Source organism: Pelophylax lessonae (genome assembly GCF_965119305.1).
Source record: "Pelophylax lessonae genome assembly, chromosome: 4".
NCBI lineage: Eukaryota > Metazoa > Chordata > Amphibia > Anura > Ranidae > Pelophylax > Pelophylax lessonae.
The window spans coordinates 666,046,828-666,059,210 of NC_138771.1; the positions used below are offsets into that span (position 1 = coordinate 666,046,828).

Here is a 12,383-nt window from a genome sequence, read left to right on the forward strand (position 1 = left end):
GGGGCACCAGGAAGGGCCCTGAAGTTGCTCAGCAGAGCAGTCTACAATACAAGTCAGCTAATACAATAGAAGCAGCGCCAATGGTAAATGTACATATAAAAATATATGCAAATGAAGGAAAGTCCATAAATATTGAAGTGTTAATGTCCCAAGATCCTTATAAAGAGGAAAGGGGGGAGACCAATCCAGATCATCCAGTCACCGGTGTACACAGTGGGAAAAGCATAATATCACCCAATAGTGACAGCCAAAACTGTTTACCAGAAAGTCTGACCCTCCTGCTACAGAGTGGTCAAACAACCCCAGCAAAATCAGGATGCACTCAGCATGAAAGAGGATCCCTCTCAATTCCTCCAATCAATAATGACTCCCAAACTCTTGTATAAAGGGACAATGTAGATGGAAGCAAGCCCCTCTGAATCTCCAGCAGGAATGACACCACCTCAGAAGGACAATAGCCGGCCAATAGTGTAATATGTACAAACAGGCAATTTTATTGTAAAGGTATTGCACTTACATGAAATCATTTTAAAAAGGCATACAGAGTAAAATCGCGGTATAGAGAAGCGTGCAACACATCCGAGTGCCCGGTCCGCCGTAATCCCTTCTCCTATCCAAGTTCCTAATAAACCATAAAAACCAAAGAAACTGGACTGGTCCTTGTCTGAGGTAAAACACTTGGAATCATGCCTGAATGTTCTACAGTTGCCAATGGTAACCCAGGGGAACCCACCCTTAACTGCTCCCATTAAAATCCCAGCAGAAAGAATCTACTGATTCCTGCTGGGATTGGTTTTTTGGGATCCCAAGTTTTTTTTTCTTGTTTTTCCTGAGGTTTCCCGGCCACAGAAAAAAAATTTCAATGAACATACCCCCGGGACAGTCAGGGCTAGTACATTCCACAATGGCTAGCCTCTGATCTGTCCCGGTTCGCACTTACCTTTTAGAAGAAATACTCACTTTTAAAATTTCTTCTCCAGTGTTGCCATCTCTGTTGTGGGCAGCTGAAGCCGGCGCGATCCTCTTCTGCGTTCTCTTCCGTGTCTTCTTCTCCCAGAATGCGCCTTCACCGGCATCTCTCGTCACTTCCGGTGCAGCGCCGCATTCCTCCACAGCTTCTGGGCATGCCCAGAAGCTGTTTAGCAGGGAATGATGCGTCACACCGGAAGTGACGAGCGGGGCCGGTGCTGTCGCATTGATTCCTGGGAGCGATGACGTTCAGCTCCCAGGAATCATTGCAAAGCGGAAGTGACGGCGCGGGCCTCGGCCGCAGAGGGAGGAAGTGGAAGAGAGGTGAGTATTTTCTTTCTTCATATACAAGGTAAGTAAAAAAAAAAAAAAATTCTAACTACCCATTTCTGTTTCAGGTGACCGATAGCAAGCAGATGGCCCAAAATCGACTATGTCAATTTTGTGGCCGAAACTCCGCTTTAAATTCCATACCAGACCCAAAGGGACAGGTTTTGGGGGACTCCATACCATTTAATTTTTCATAGGGTCCTCATAGAAATCTATACTAGTTTTAAAGGTTCTGGTATAAATTTGGGGGGGCTCAAACTATTTTCTTTTAACCAATCCATGCTTCTTTGTTTACATTCACCTTTCAGCTTGGAATGCCTGACTGATAGCTGAACGAGCATGGCAGTAATGAGTCAATGTTGTTAGGACACCGGCAGTCACTGACTCCCTAAATACAAGGAGCCCTGTGTGGGAAGTCACATGCCTGACGAAGGGGTCCTATGTGACTCCAAAACTTTGCACTACACCTTTTTTTGTGATGTGATCTTTCTTTAACCACTTGCCGACCGCCCACAGTATATTTACTGCGGCAGTCAGCCCCTCCTGGGCAAAGCGAAGTAGTACTACTTTGCTCACCCAGAAGCCTGTAGGGGGTGAACGCGCGCCGCGGGAGGCGCGCTCCCGCCCCCGCTCATTCACTGAGGTCCCCACGCGAGTGACCGGTGGCTCCGATGTCCGCCGGCCACTCGCGTTCTCCCGCTGAATGTATTTAGTTTATTAGTAAACGCAATAATTTTTGCGCAAACCAATCAAAATACGCTTATTGTGATTTTTTTTACCAAAAATATGTAGCAGAAAACAAATTGGCCTAAAATGTTAAAAAATTTTGATTTTTACATTTTTTGGGGGGGGGAATTTCATACAAAAAAATGTGAAAAATATTGTTATTTTTTCAGAATTGTCACTCTTTTTTTTTGTTTATAGCGCAAAAAATAAAAAATCGGACAGGTGATCAAATACCACCAAAATAAATATCTGTTTGTGGGAAAAAAAGGACTTCAATTTCATTTGGGTACAGCGTTGCACGACCGCGGAATTGTCAGTTAAAGTCACGCAGTGCCGAATCACAAAATAGGCCCTGGTCTTGGAGCAACCAAATCCTCCGGGGCTTAAGTGGTTAATAAAAACAGTTTGGACGAAATTAATGATCCTTGGTTTTCTGGGGAATATCTACATCAGCCTTTTCCAACGAGGGTGCCTTCAGGTGTCTTCAGGGGTGCCTTGGCAAAATGCCTCGAAACTGCCCAAAAATGTTATAAGTCAGCGGGTGGATGAAGCCTGCCTTTTGGTTACATAAAGCCACAGGTTTTCATTGTGCACCATTACAACCTTCTAGCCACCAGTGTCCTAACAACCAATGACATCATTGGTTGATAAGGAGGACATTGGACACCTGCACAGCACTCTTGTTTGCCCCTCCCCTGCCCCTCTCCATCAGCATTGGGGTCACATTAGCTAAGTGAAAGAGAGAAAGTGAGGGAAAAGAGAAACACTGGAGTACTAGTCAGTACCAGTGTGCAAAAGTGTTTGCTTCGGAAAAATAAATAATCGCTAATGTTGAGTGTCCTACGTATATGGATGCTGCTGCATTATGTTAAGATATTAATTTCATTTTTAAAATTTTAGAATGCTGTGCCTCGAGATTGTGTGAAATTGAAAAGGGTGCCTTTACTGAAAAAATGTTGAGAAACCCCGATCTACATGTTGTACAGGTTCCAGTATCCAGTTGGCGGTCGATACAGCACCCAGTACCTTAAGAGCTCATTCCAGGAACGTGTGGGATGGGAATATGGACTGTGTGGGAAGTTGTCACATTTAGCCCCCAGCCAAAAAAAGATACCGCAGGCATCATCCCGATATCTCCACTTTAAGTCCAGGACATCATATGACGTTCTATGGGCAGGAAGTGATTAAATAAATTATAATAAAAGGCCAGAAAATAATTAAGAACAGTGATCATGTTGATGATGATCAGTGAAGAAGGACCCCCAAGGTTGATGACAGAGGGAAAAATTCCACCTTACATTGGTGGTCAGTTGGGGGAAGACCACATTACACTAGGAACTCATTGGGCTAAATGATCCCTGTGTGTGGTGGTCCGTGGTAAGAATACCCCTTACATTGTGAGTCAATGGGAAGAATCCCACCTTTATTGTTAGACAAAGGGATGAATATTACTTAAGCCTCGTACACATGCAACGATTATCGGCCATCCTATCGGCCGTCTTTTGTCCAGTGTTGTTGTGTTGGTTGAAATGTGCTCTAGACTGCACACGAATTTTCTCGGCCAACCAAAACCAACTTCAGAAGTGATGTCATGTGATAGTTTACTTTCCGTGTGTTTTTCTTCTCTGAGCATGCCCAGTCTTGCTCATCAGATTTTTGTCTGCCGAAATCTGTACTGACTGACGGAAAATCGGCCGTTCTGTTGACGGCCAACAAAAATTTTATAGCCTGCACACCAGATTTTGTTCGGCCGAAAAGTCGCAGTCGGTTGTCGAAAGCATCATACTAACAAGCCGAAAACCGGCCGATCGGACGTTGGCCGAAAATTCACGGCCAACTATCGATGCGTGTGTACGGGGCATTACACTGGTGATCATTGGGTATAATGCTACTTACATTAATAACCAGTGACAATAATACTCCTGACATTGTTACTCACTGGGAAGAATTCTTCTTACATTGGTAGCTAATGTAAACAATACTCGTTATCATTGATAATCAAATAGAAAAAATGCTGCTTACCTTAACCACTTGAGGACCAGGCCTTTTTCTGACACTTTAAATTAAAGGTTAAAATCAGTATTTTTTTGCTAGAAAATTACTTAGCACCCCAAACCTTGCGTATTTTTATTTAATTTTTTTTATATTTAAATCTCTTTATTAAGTTTTTTACAATACAAATCAAAAATCACAATCAAAAAGAAGAGAAAAGAAAAAGTAAAAAAAAAAAAAAGGAGCATCCATCTACAATTCCTTCAATACAAAGATATATGCATAAAACATAAGCAAGAAATAAAAATAATCTGCACCATTAGTGTTCATAAGTCATATAACCACACTAAATGGTCCATAATTCCCAATTTTTTAAGAACATCGGCATTGTGTTTTTTTTTTTAGCAGAGACCCTAGAGAATAAAATGGAGATCGTTGCAATACTTTATGTCACACTGTATTTGTGCGGCGGTCTTACAAACGCAACTTTTTCGGAATAAATACACTTTTTTGAATAAAAAAAAAAAAGAAATCAGTAAAGTTAGCCCAATTTGTTTCTATATTGTAAAAGAGAATGTTAAGCCGAGTAAATTGATATCTAACGTATCATGCTTCAAAATTGCGCACAATCGAGGAATGGCGACAAACATTGGTACTTAAAATTCTCCATAGGCAATGCTTTAAAAATGTCTACAGGTTACCAGTCTAGAGTTACAGAGGAGGTCTAGAATTATTGCCATCGCTCTAGCGATCGCGATGATACCTCACATGTGTGGTTTGAACACTGTTTACATATGTTGACACAACTTGCATATGCTTTCGCTTCTGCACGCAAGCTCGGAGGGACGGGGCGCTTTATTTTTTTTCTTATTTATTTTAAGGTAAAAAATGGAAATCCCCACCCCTAGCATGGATGCAATTGCAGAGGCAGGACGGGGGGGGGGGGAGCTCCAACCGCCCAACGCAGCCCCGGAAAGGGAGACGCCTCCCATGCAACACTATGCAAAACCATGTCTCAACACCATGCAACAGAGGAAGTCTAGGTCTAGAATTATTGCTCTCGCTCTAACGATCGTGGCGATACCTCACATGTGTGGTTTGAACACCGTTTACATATGTGGGTGCAATTTGCATATGCGTTCGCTTCTGCACCGCAAGCTCGGAGGGACAGGGCACTTTCAAATTTTTTTTTTTTTCTTATTTATTTTACCTTTTACACGTTTCCTTTAAAAAAAAAAAAAAAAAAAAATGTTTTTTGATCACTTTTATTCCTATTACATGGAATGTAAACATCCCTTGCAATCCCTTGTAATGGGATTGGAGTACATTAAAGGAGCACGTCAGATAGGGGAAGTGATGTCCCCAAGAGTCCATTCGGTTTGAGTATCGGTGTTCTTATACTCCATTCAAGCAGTGATTTGTGGGTCATTTCCTTGGATGTTTATGGAGCACATGTAGTTGGAGAGCTCTGATTCATTAACCACTTTAGCCCCCGGAGGATTAACGTCCAGGCCACTTTTTTCAACTTGGCACTGCGCAACTTTAACTGACAATTGCGCGGTCATGCAACGCTGTACCCAAACGAAATTTATGTCCTTTTTTTCCCACAAACAGAGCTTTCTTTTGGTGGTGTTTGATCATCTCTGCGCTTTTCATTTTTTGCGATATTAATAAAAAAAGTGAAAATTCTGCGAAAACATTGACATTTTCTACTTTGACAGTTAAAAAATATCCAATATATAAAATTTTTGTCATATATTTAGGCCAAAATGTATTTAGCTACATGTCTTTGACAAAAAAAATTCTCAATGAGCGTATTTTTAACAACTTTAACCACTTAAGCCCCAAAAGATTTTACCCCCTTCCTGACCAGGGGGTATTTTGCGATTCGGCACTGAGTGACTTTAACGGACAATTGTGCGGTCGTGCGACGCTGTACCCAAACTAATTTGACTTCCTTTTTTTCCGCACAAACAGAGCTTTCTTTTGGTGGTATTTGATCACCTGTGCAATTTTTTGATCATGTGCTAACAAAAAAAAAGAGCGTCAATTTTGCATAAATAACAATATTTTTCAAATTTTTTTATATGAAATTCCCCCCAAAAAAATTTAAAAATCAAAATTTTTTAAAATTTTCGGCCAATTTGTTTTATGCTACATATGTTTGGTAAAAAAAAATCGCAAATAGCGTATTTTGATTGGTTTGTGCAAAAGTTATCACATTTACTAACAAAGGGAAAGATTTTTGTCATTTTTGTTGTTTTTTTTTTTAACGCGTAATGGCGGCGATCTGCGATTTTTTTTGTGGTACTGCGACATTGCGGCGGACAGATCGGACCCTTGACTGACATTTTTGACACTTTTGGGGTTACCAGTGACATTATTACAGTAATCAGTGCTATACATATGCACTGTTACTGTAAAATTACACTGGCAGTGAAGGGGTTAACTTTTTTTGAGAGGGAGGGGCTATGTGTGTCCCTAGGGGCGTGATTCTAACTGTGATTGGCTGTGGCTTGAGGTGTAGGAACAGAGATCAACGGTCCTACATAGTAGAACCGTATGATCACCATTCATACACAGGGGAGAATGACAGGCAGCTTGTTTACATTAGCCGCCTGCCTTTCTCCCTCTGCACCGATGTCCGCCGGTCACACGGGCGGGGGGGTCTGTGACCACTCGGGAGCGGGAGCGCGCCTCCGGGGGCGCGCGCTCGCTCCCTAGACCCTCACAGGCTAGCGACGTAGTACTACGTCGCTCTGTCTGTGAGGGGCTGACCGCCGCAGAAAATAGTCGTGCGGCGGTCGGCAAGTGGTTAAGACCGCAAGATTTTACTCCCTTCCTGACCAGGCCATATTTTGCGATTTGGCACTGCATTTCGCGGTTAAATTAAAATAAATTTATGTAATTTTTTCCCCCCACACATAGAGCTTTCTTTTGGTGGTATTTGATCACCTGTGCGATTTTTATTTTTTGAAAAAAAAGAGCGACAATTTTGAAAAAACAAACAAACAATATTTTTCACATTCTGCTATATAACATTCCCCCCAAAAAATTAAAAATCTAAATTTTTTAACATTTTATGCGAATTTGTTTTCTGCTACATATTTTTGGTAAAAAAAATATCACAATAAGCGTATTTTGATTGGTTTTCGCAAAAGTTATCACGTTTACTAACTACGGGAAAGATTTGTCATATTTATTGTTTATTTTTTTTTTACTAATAATGGTGGCAATCTGCGATTTTTTTACGGGACTGCAACATTGTGGCAGACAGATCGGACCCTTGACTGACATTTTTGACACTTTTGGGGGGACCAGTGACATTACTACAGTAATCAGTGCTAAAAATAGGCACTGTCACTGTACTAATGACACTGGCAGGGAAGGGGTTAACACTGTGGGTGATCAAGGGGTTAAACGTGTGCCTCATGCTTACTGACATGTGTGGGGGGAGGGGGTCATGTGACACAGACACAGATCGCAGGTTCAGCTATGCTGAATCCTGTAATCTGTCCCTGCCTGTCACAGAGAAGATCCGCCTGCTTTGTTTACACAAGCGGGCGGATTTCCTCAGTCTTTCCCCAACGATCGGGGAAAAGCGGCGATGATCGCCGCCTCTCCTCCCCTGGCCCGACTCCCGCTGTGTCTAAACACAGCGGGGGCGAGCCTCCGGCGGCACGCGCCGCCGAGAGAGGGAGGAGTCCAGCGACGTAGGTCTACGTCGCTGGACCCAGCCGAGCCGCTCTGCTGCAGTAGCAGCCACGTGAGCGGTCGGCTAGTGGTTAAGAGGTTCCCACCACCCATTGCAGCTACATTCATCTCGGGGGCCCATTTCATACAAGCCTCTCCTAGTTTTTTTTTTTCTGGTAAGCTGCCACTTATCTATATGTGTGGACACTGCGGGGTTGCCTGCAGCACGGAACATTCCAGGTGGTGTGAATTTATTCAACTATAAGGATAACAGTGTTGACATCACTCGAAAACTTTTAAGGACACAGAGACTTTTTATCCACCAATATCTTTTTTTGCCTTTTACGCACCTTGATGCACTATGCACTTTTGATAGCTGCTGTGTTGTTTATTATGCAATAAGGATACATCAGTGTTGATATCACCTGAAAACCTTTAAAGTCACAGAGATCTTCACATCAAGGTTTTTGCGCACTTTGATGCACCGCACACTTTTTATAATTGTTCTTTTTGTGTTGTTTATGTTCACTATTAACATAATTTATATATTTGTTTTTTTTTTTTGTTTTGTTGTCACTTGTGCAGCTACTGGACTGCTATTAAGAGCCGGTTCACACTACTCCGACTCAAAGTCGCCCCGACTTTGGGCGACTTTGAAGTTGCCCGTGCAGAACGACTTCATCGCGGCTTGCAAAGGACTTCTCATAATGGAAGTCAATGCAAGTCGCTCCGACTTCGCCCAAAAATAGTGCAGGAACCTTTTTCTAAGTCGGAGCGACTTGAGTCGCTCTGATTAAAACGGTTCCATTGCATAGCAAGTCGCATGACAAGTCGGAGTAGTGTGAACCGGGTCTTATGAGTCACTGAGATCGTTTGTGTTTGCACTTTCATGTGACCAAGCAATCATGCTCTTTATCCAATTCGAGGGTTACTAGGATTGATATCCTTTTGTTATTTTATTCATACTGTTTATTAGTGATTGACCAATATCGTTTTTTTTAGTGCCGATACCAATATTTTGGTCTTCGGATATCGGTATCGGCCAATATTGGCCGATATTTTCGTACATTTAAATTTTTTTATTTTTTTTAATTAAAAGGTACTGTGGTGGAGGGATCGGGGGTCTAAAAGACCCCAAACCCCTCCGCTGCATTTAAAAGCATTCAAAATGTCAAGTCATGACATCACTTCTGTTTTTTTTTTACATGGAGACCTGATCATTACAAGACAGCTGACCGTCGGCTATGGACGCCGGTACCTGGGTGAGGCCTCTAGCTGCAGTCATCACTCCGGTACAGCACTTTCCCGAAATATTGGCAATATTGGTAACCTCAGGGGCCGATTCCGATATATCGGGGAAAGTGCATATTGGCCCCCAATATATCGGCATTGCTGATAATCGGTTGATCCCTACTATATATGTATGTCTATTTTTCTTTAGAACACACCTTTACATACCTCTTTAATAGAAATAAGCATGACAGGTCCTCTTAAATGTGAGATCTGGGGCCAAAAGACCTCACATCTACACTAAAAAACAAAAAAAAAAGGGCCCTTTAAGGCCGTTTGGAGGAAGCGACGTATGACGTCGCTCCGGCCCTCCAAAGTCATAGAGATGAGTGGGGGCCATCTTATCCTCACTTGACTTCCTGCCTAGGACTCTATCAGACCAGATCATTTTCCTACGACTCTGGTAAGTGGGGAAAACGACCGGGGAAGGGCAGGAGGAGGGGGGGGGGGGCACCTCTCCCGCCGCCCATAAAAAGTGATTCTGCGGCAAATCCGCTGCTAGGACCACTTTTATGTTAAAGCAGACCGTCCGCCGTTTAAAAAAATACAGATGTTATGGCAGCTATATGTTAAATATGTTGTCAAAGCAATGACATAAATACGCGGCGGGCGGTCCGGAAGTGGTTAAAGTCAGTGGGAACCACACTCCTTACATTGTTAGTCAAAGGGAAGAATGACCCTTACATTGTTAGGAAAAAAAATATTACTTACATTGATATTTTTACATCTTTAGTGGTGTTAATTCATATCTTGGATCCTGAGGAAGCCCCTAGTTCTGGGCGAAACGCGTAGATCAGAAATTACCCACATGTGCTCCAACTGCAACTTTTTTGCCCAGCGAGGCACACCATGTATTCTTATTGCACTTATATATGTTAATGACTTTTAATGATGTCATATTAACACATTGTATTGTTTTTATAATTATTGTCTACATGTGTATTTATGCTGGGCACCTCCTAAATCCCTCTTAGTGTTTCCATCCCTCTTTCTCCCCAAAGGGAGAGAAAGGGGTTTGAATCTCCTCCCCTTTTCCTTCATTGGGAAGAATGATCCTTACATTTTTAGTTAAAAGAGAAATCTGGGGACTTTTTTTTTTTAAATCATGCTTACCTAGGTGGATGCAGCATCAGTCCAATTCTGAATCTGACTTCTGCCGACTCTAAGACGGAAAACCGAGCGATCAAACACTGCCAATTGCTCAGTCCTCAAGTTCTCACAACTCCCTGGGCAAAGAGCCAGCGACTGTTAGTTACCAGCTGACTGCTCTGCCCCCCCCCCCCCTTCTCGCTCACTGGAGCGCTGGACTGTGGAGGAGGCAGGAGTGGCAGGCTCAGGCTTGCATGGGGAGGTGAGCCGGGTGCCAGTCCAGGCATGTGAACAGATCCCGACCAAATGATTGTGATCTTTCCTGAGCCTGAACTGGCTCTGTGACACCAGCCGACAGCGGGCTTCAGCCGGTTGTCTGCTGAAAACAGGTCACAGAAGTGCAGAACGGTCTCCATTCCTGTGATCCATAGGAGAAGTACAGCCAAAGGAACTTTCCTACTTCTCCTTTAATGTGAAAAATGTTGCATGTATTGGGAGATCAATAGAAAGAATTCTCCCTCTTACAGATAGGTAAAGATTGGATACACAGTATAATATCATCCTTCATACCTGACGCTGCGTCCTCTGGGCTCGGTGATATCTCGCTGTGTGATGTGGAAGTCAATTATAATATTTCTTCATTAGGTTTGGTTTCATTTCCCAGCTCTGCACTCATATCCTCCCCTCCCCCTCCTGTTTCATCCATTGTATACAGTGCTTAGACTTGGCTCCGTGTTCTGGCATGCTGGTCGGTGATTCTTCATAACGTGTCACAATACATACAAATGCAATTCACTAATATACTCATACATGTCCCTGCCTGTGAAATGGTGCATCTGTACGATGTACACAACCAGCTATAGCAACTCTGATATTCTTTTTATTTGGAAAATATATTCTTTATTGAAGTATAGGCACAGGGTATTACACAATACATAGTGTACATAAAAGAATAAGAACAAAACATTGTTGCAACATTACAATGGATTTCTGGTAACCATTATACATCAACATATATGGAGGTCTATTCCTGAATTCGTTTTTATTTCAAAGGGAGATACATATGACAATGAGCAAAGCAGGTGCAGACTGGCAGCTTTCGACCCAGGGGGCAAGTGCAAACCAGAGGCCCGTGGTTCATCGACTTGGCCCCCCTCCCACTCTCCCTCTTCCCATCCTCCTCTTGACACCTCCCCCTCCCCACCCCCTATTCCAGGCTGAAGCCCTGCTCCAGGTACTCTCTACTCAATCTGGGTTCCCAACCTGACCAGCAGGGGGCGGTTGGGGGGAGCTGGGACAGCTCAGCTGGGGCTTACCAGAGGAGGAGAGTCTCTAGTGGGACATGGAACCGGTCTCTGTTTAGACAGTTTAAACCATCTAAAGGCCTGCGTTCTGTCCTTGTCTTCACCCCACACTCAGTAGGTCAGCATTGGGGAATTTTTACTTCTGTTCTCCAGGAATCCTTTGGGGATGTCTGTGGCAGAAGCAATGCAGCCTTTTTTACAGGACATCAGAGTGGCCTAATTGCCCATAACAAGACAAACAGATTTCCAAGCTCTCCTTACCGACCAATCTGCGACCAACCAAATTGACCTGTCCAACAATACGTGTTAAAAACAGGGGTTTAGTTGCACACATTTGCAAATACATGCGTAAGCCACAGAGCCCCGTCAAGGCACCCCATTATCTGTGGTCCTAACTCTAAATTCTGTGAGTCTCCAACAATGGAAGCACATGCATTTAATGGACAGGTGTAGGACAGATATACCTGAAGGGAGCCCACCCCTTCTTAAAGGCATAGGGGCACACTGAACATCCAGCCTATAGCACAATGGCAGCAAAGATGTCAGTGCATTGCCTGGTCAATATAATCTATAAAAAAAAACAACTGGTTGCTGTCCACACCTGTAACTGGTCTCTGCAGCAAGGAGCATTGGAAGGACAATGCATATAACAAGACAAACAGATTTCCAAGCTCTCCTTACCGACCAATCTGCGACCAACCAAATTGATTGCCCTCCTGCCCCCTGGCCAAGTCCTCTTCTGAGCAAAAGTCCCAAAAATCCTTTAGTGCTAGACCCAGGGTAAATCTCCCATCATACTTCTTTCCAGAATACCCATCAAGGGTGCAGCCCTCCTCCGACTGGAAATTTCTTTGAACAAACTGCAAAAAAACACACACCTTCTGCATTACTATTGATAATTTTATTAAATCCGCATAGACAAATGGATACTCACAGGGGGGGAGGTGGAGAGCACTGGGGGGGGGGGGGGTCAGAGAGAACAGGAGGAAG

The 12,383-nt window shown here is 43.3% G+C and overlaps 2 protein-coding genes across 2 annotated transcripts in view; both read right to left on the minus strand.

Annotated features, from left to right (window-relative positions):
• LOC309554202 (E3 ubiquitin-protein ligase TRIM39-like) overlaps window positions 1–10,757 on the minus strand; it is a 42,571-nt gene extending 31,814 nt beyond the window's left edge. The window contains exon 1 of the mRNA XM_082255836.1: window positions 10,660–10,757. The gene's annotated coding sequence lies outside the window, so the exon portion shown is untranslated. The remainder of the gene's footprint in view (window positions 1–10,659) is intronic.
• The window catches only part of LOC309554203 (E3 ubiquitin-protein ligase TRIM39-like), a 177,468-nt gene that overhangs the window by 59,656 nt on the left and 105,429 nt on the right, over window positions 1–12,383 (minus strand). The gene's annotated exons all lie outside the window — the stretch shown is intronic.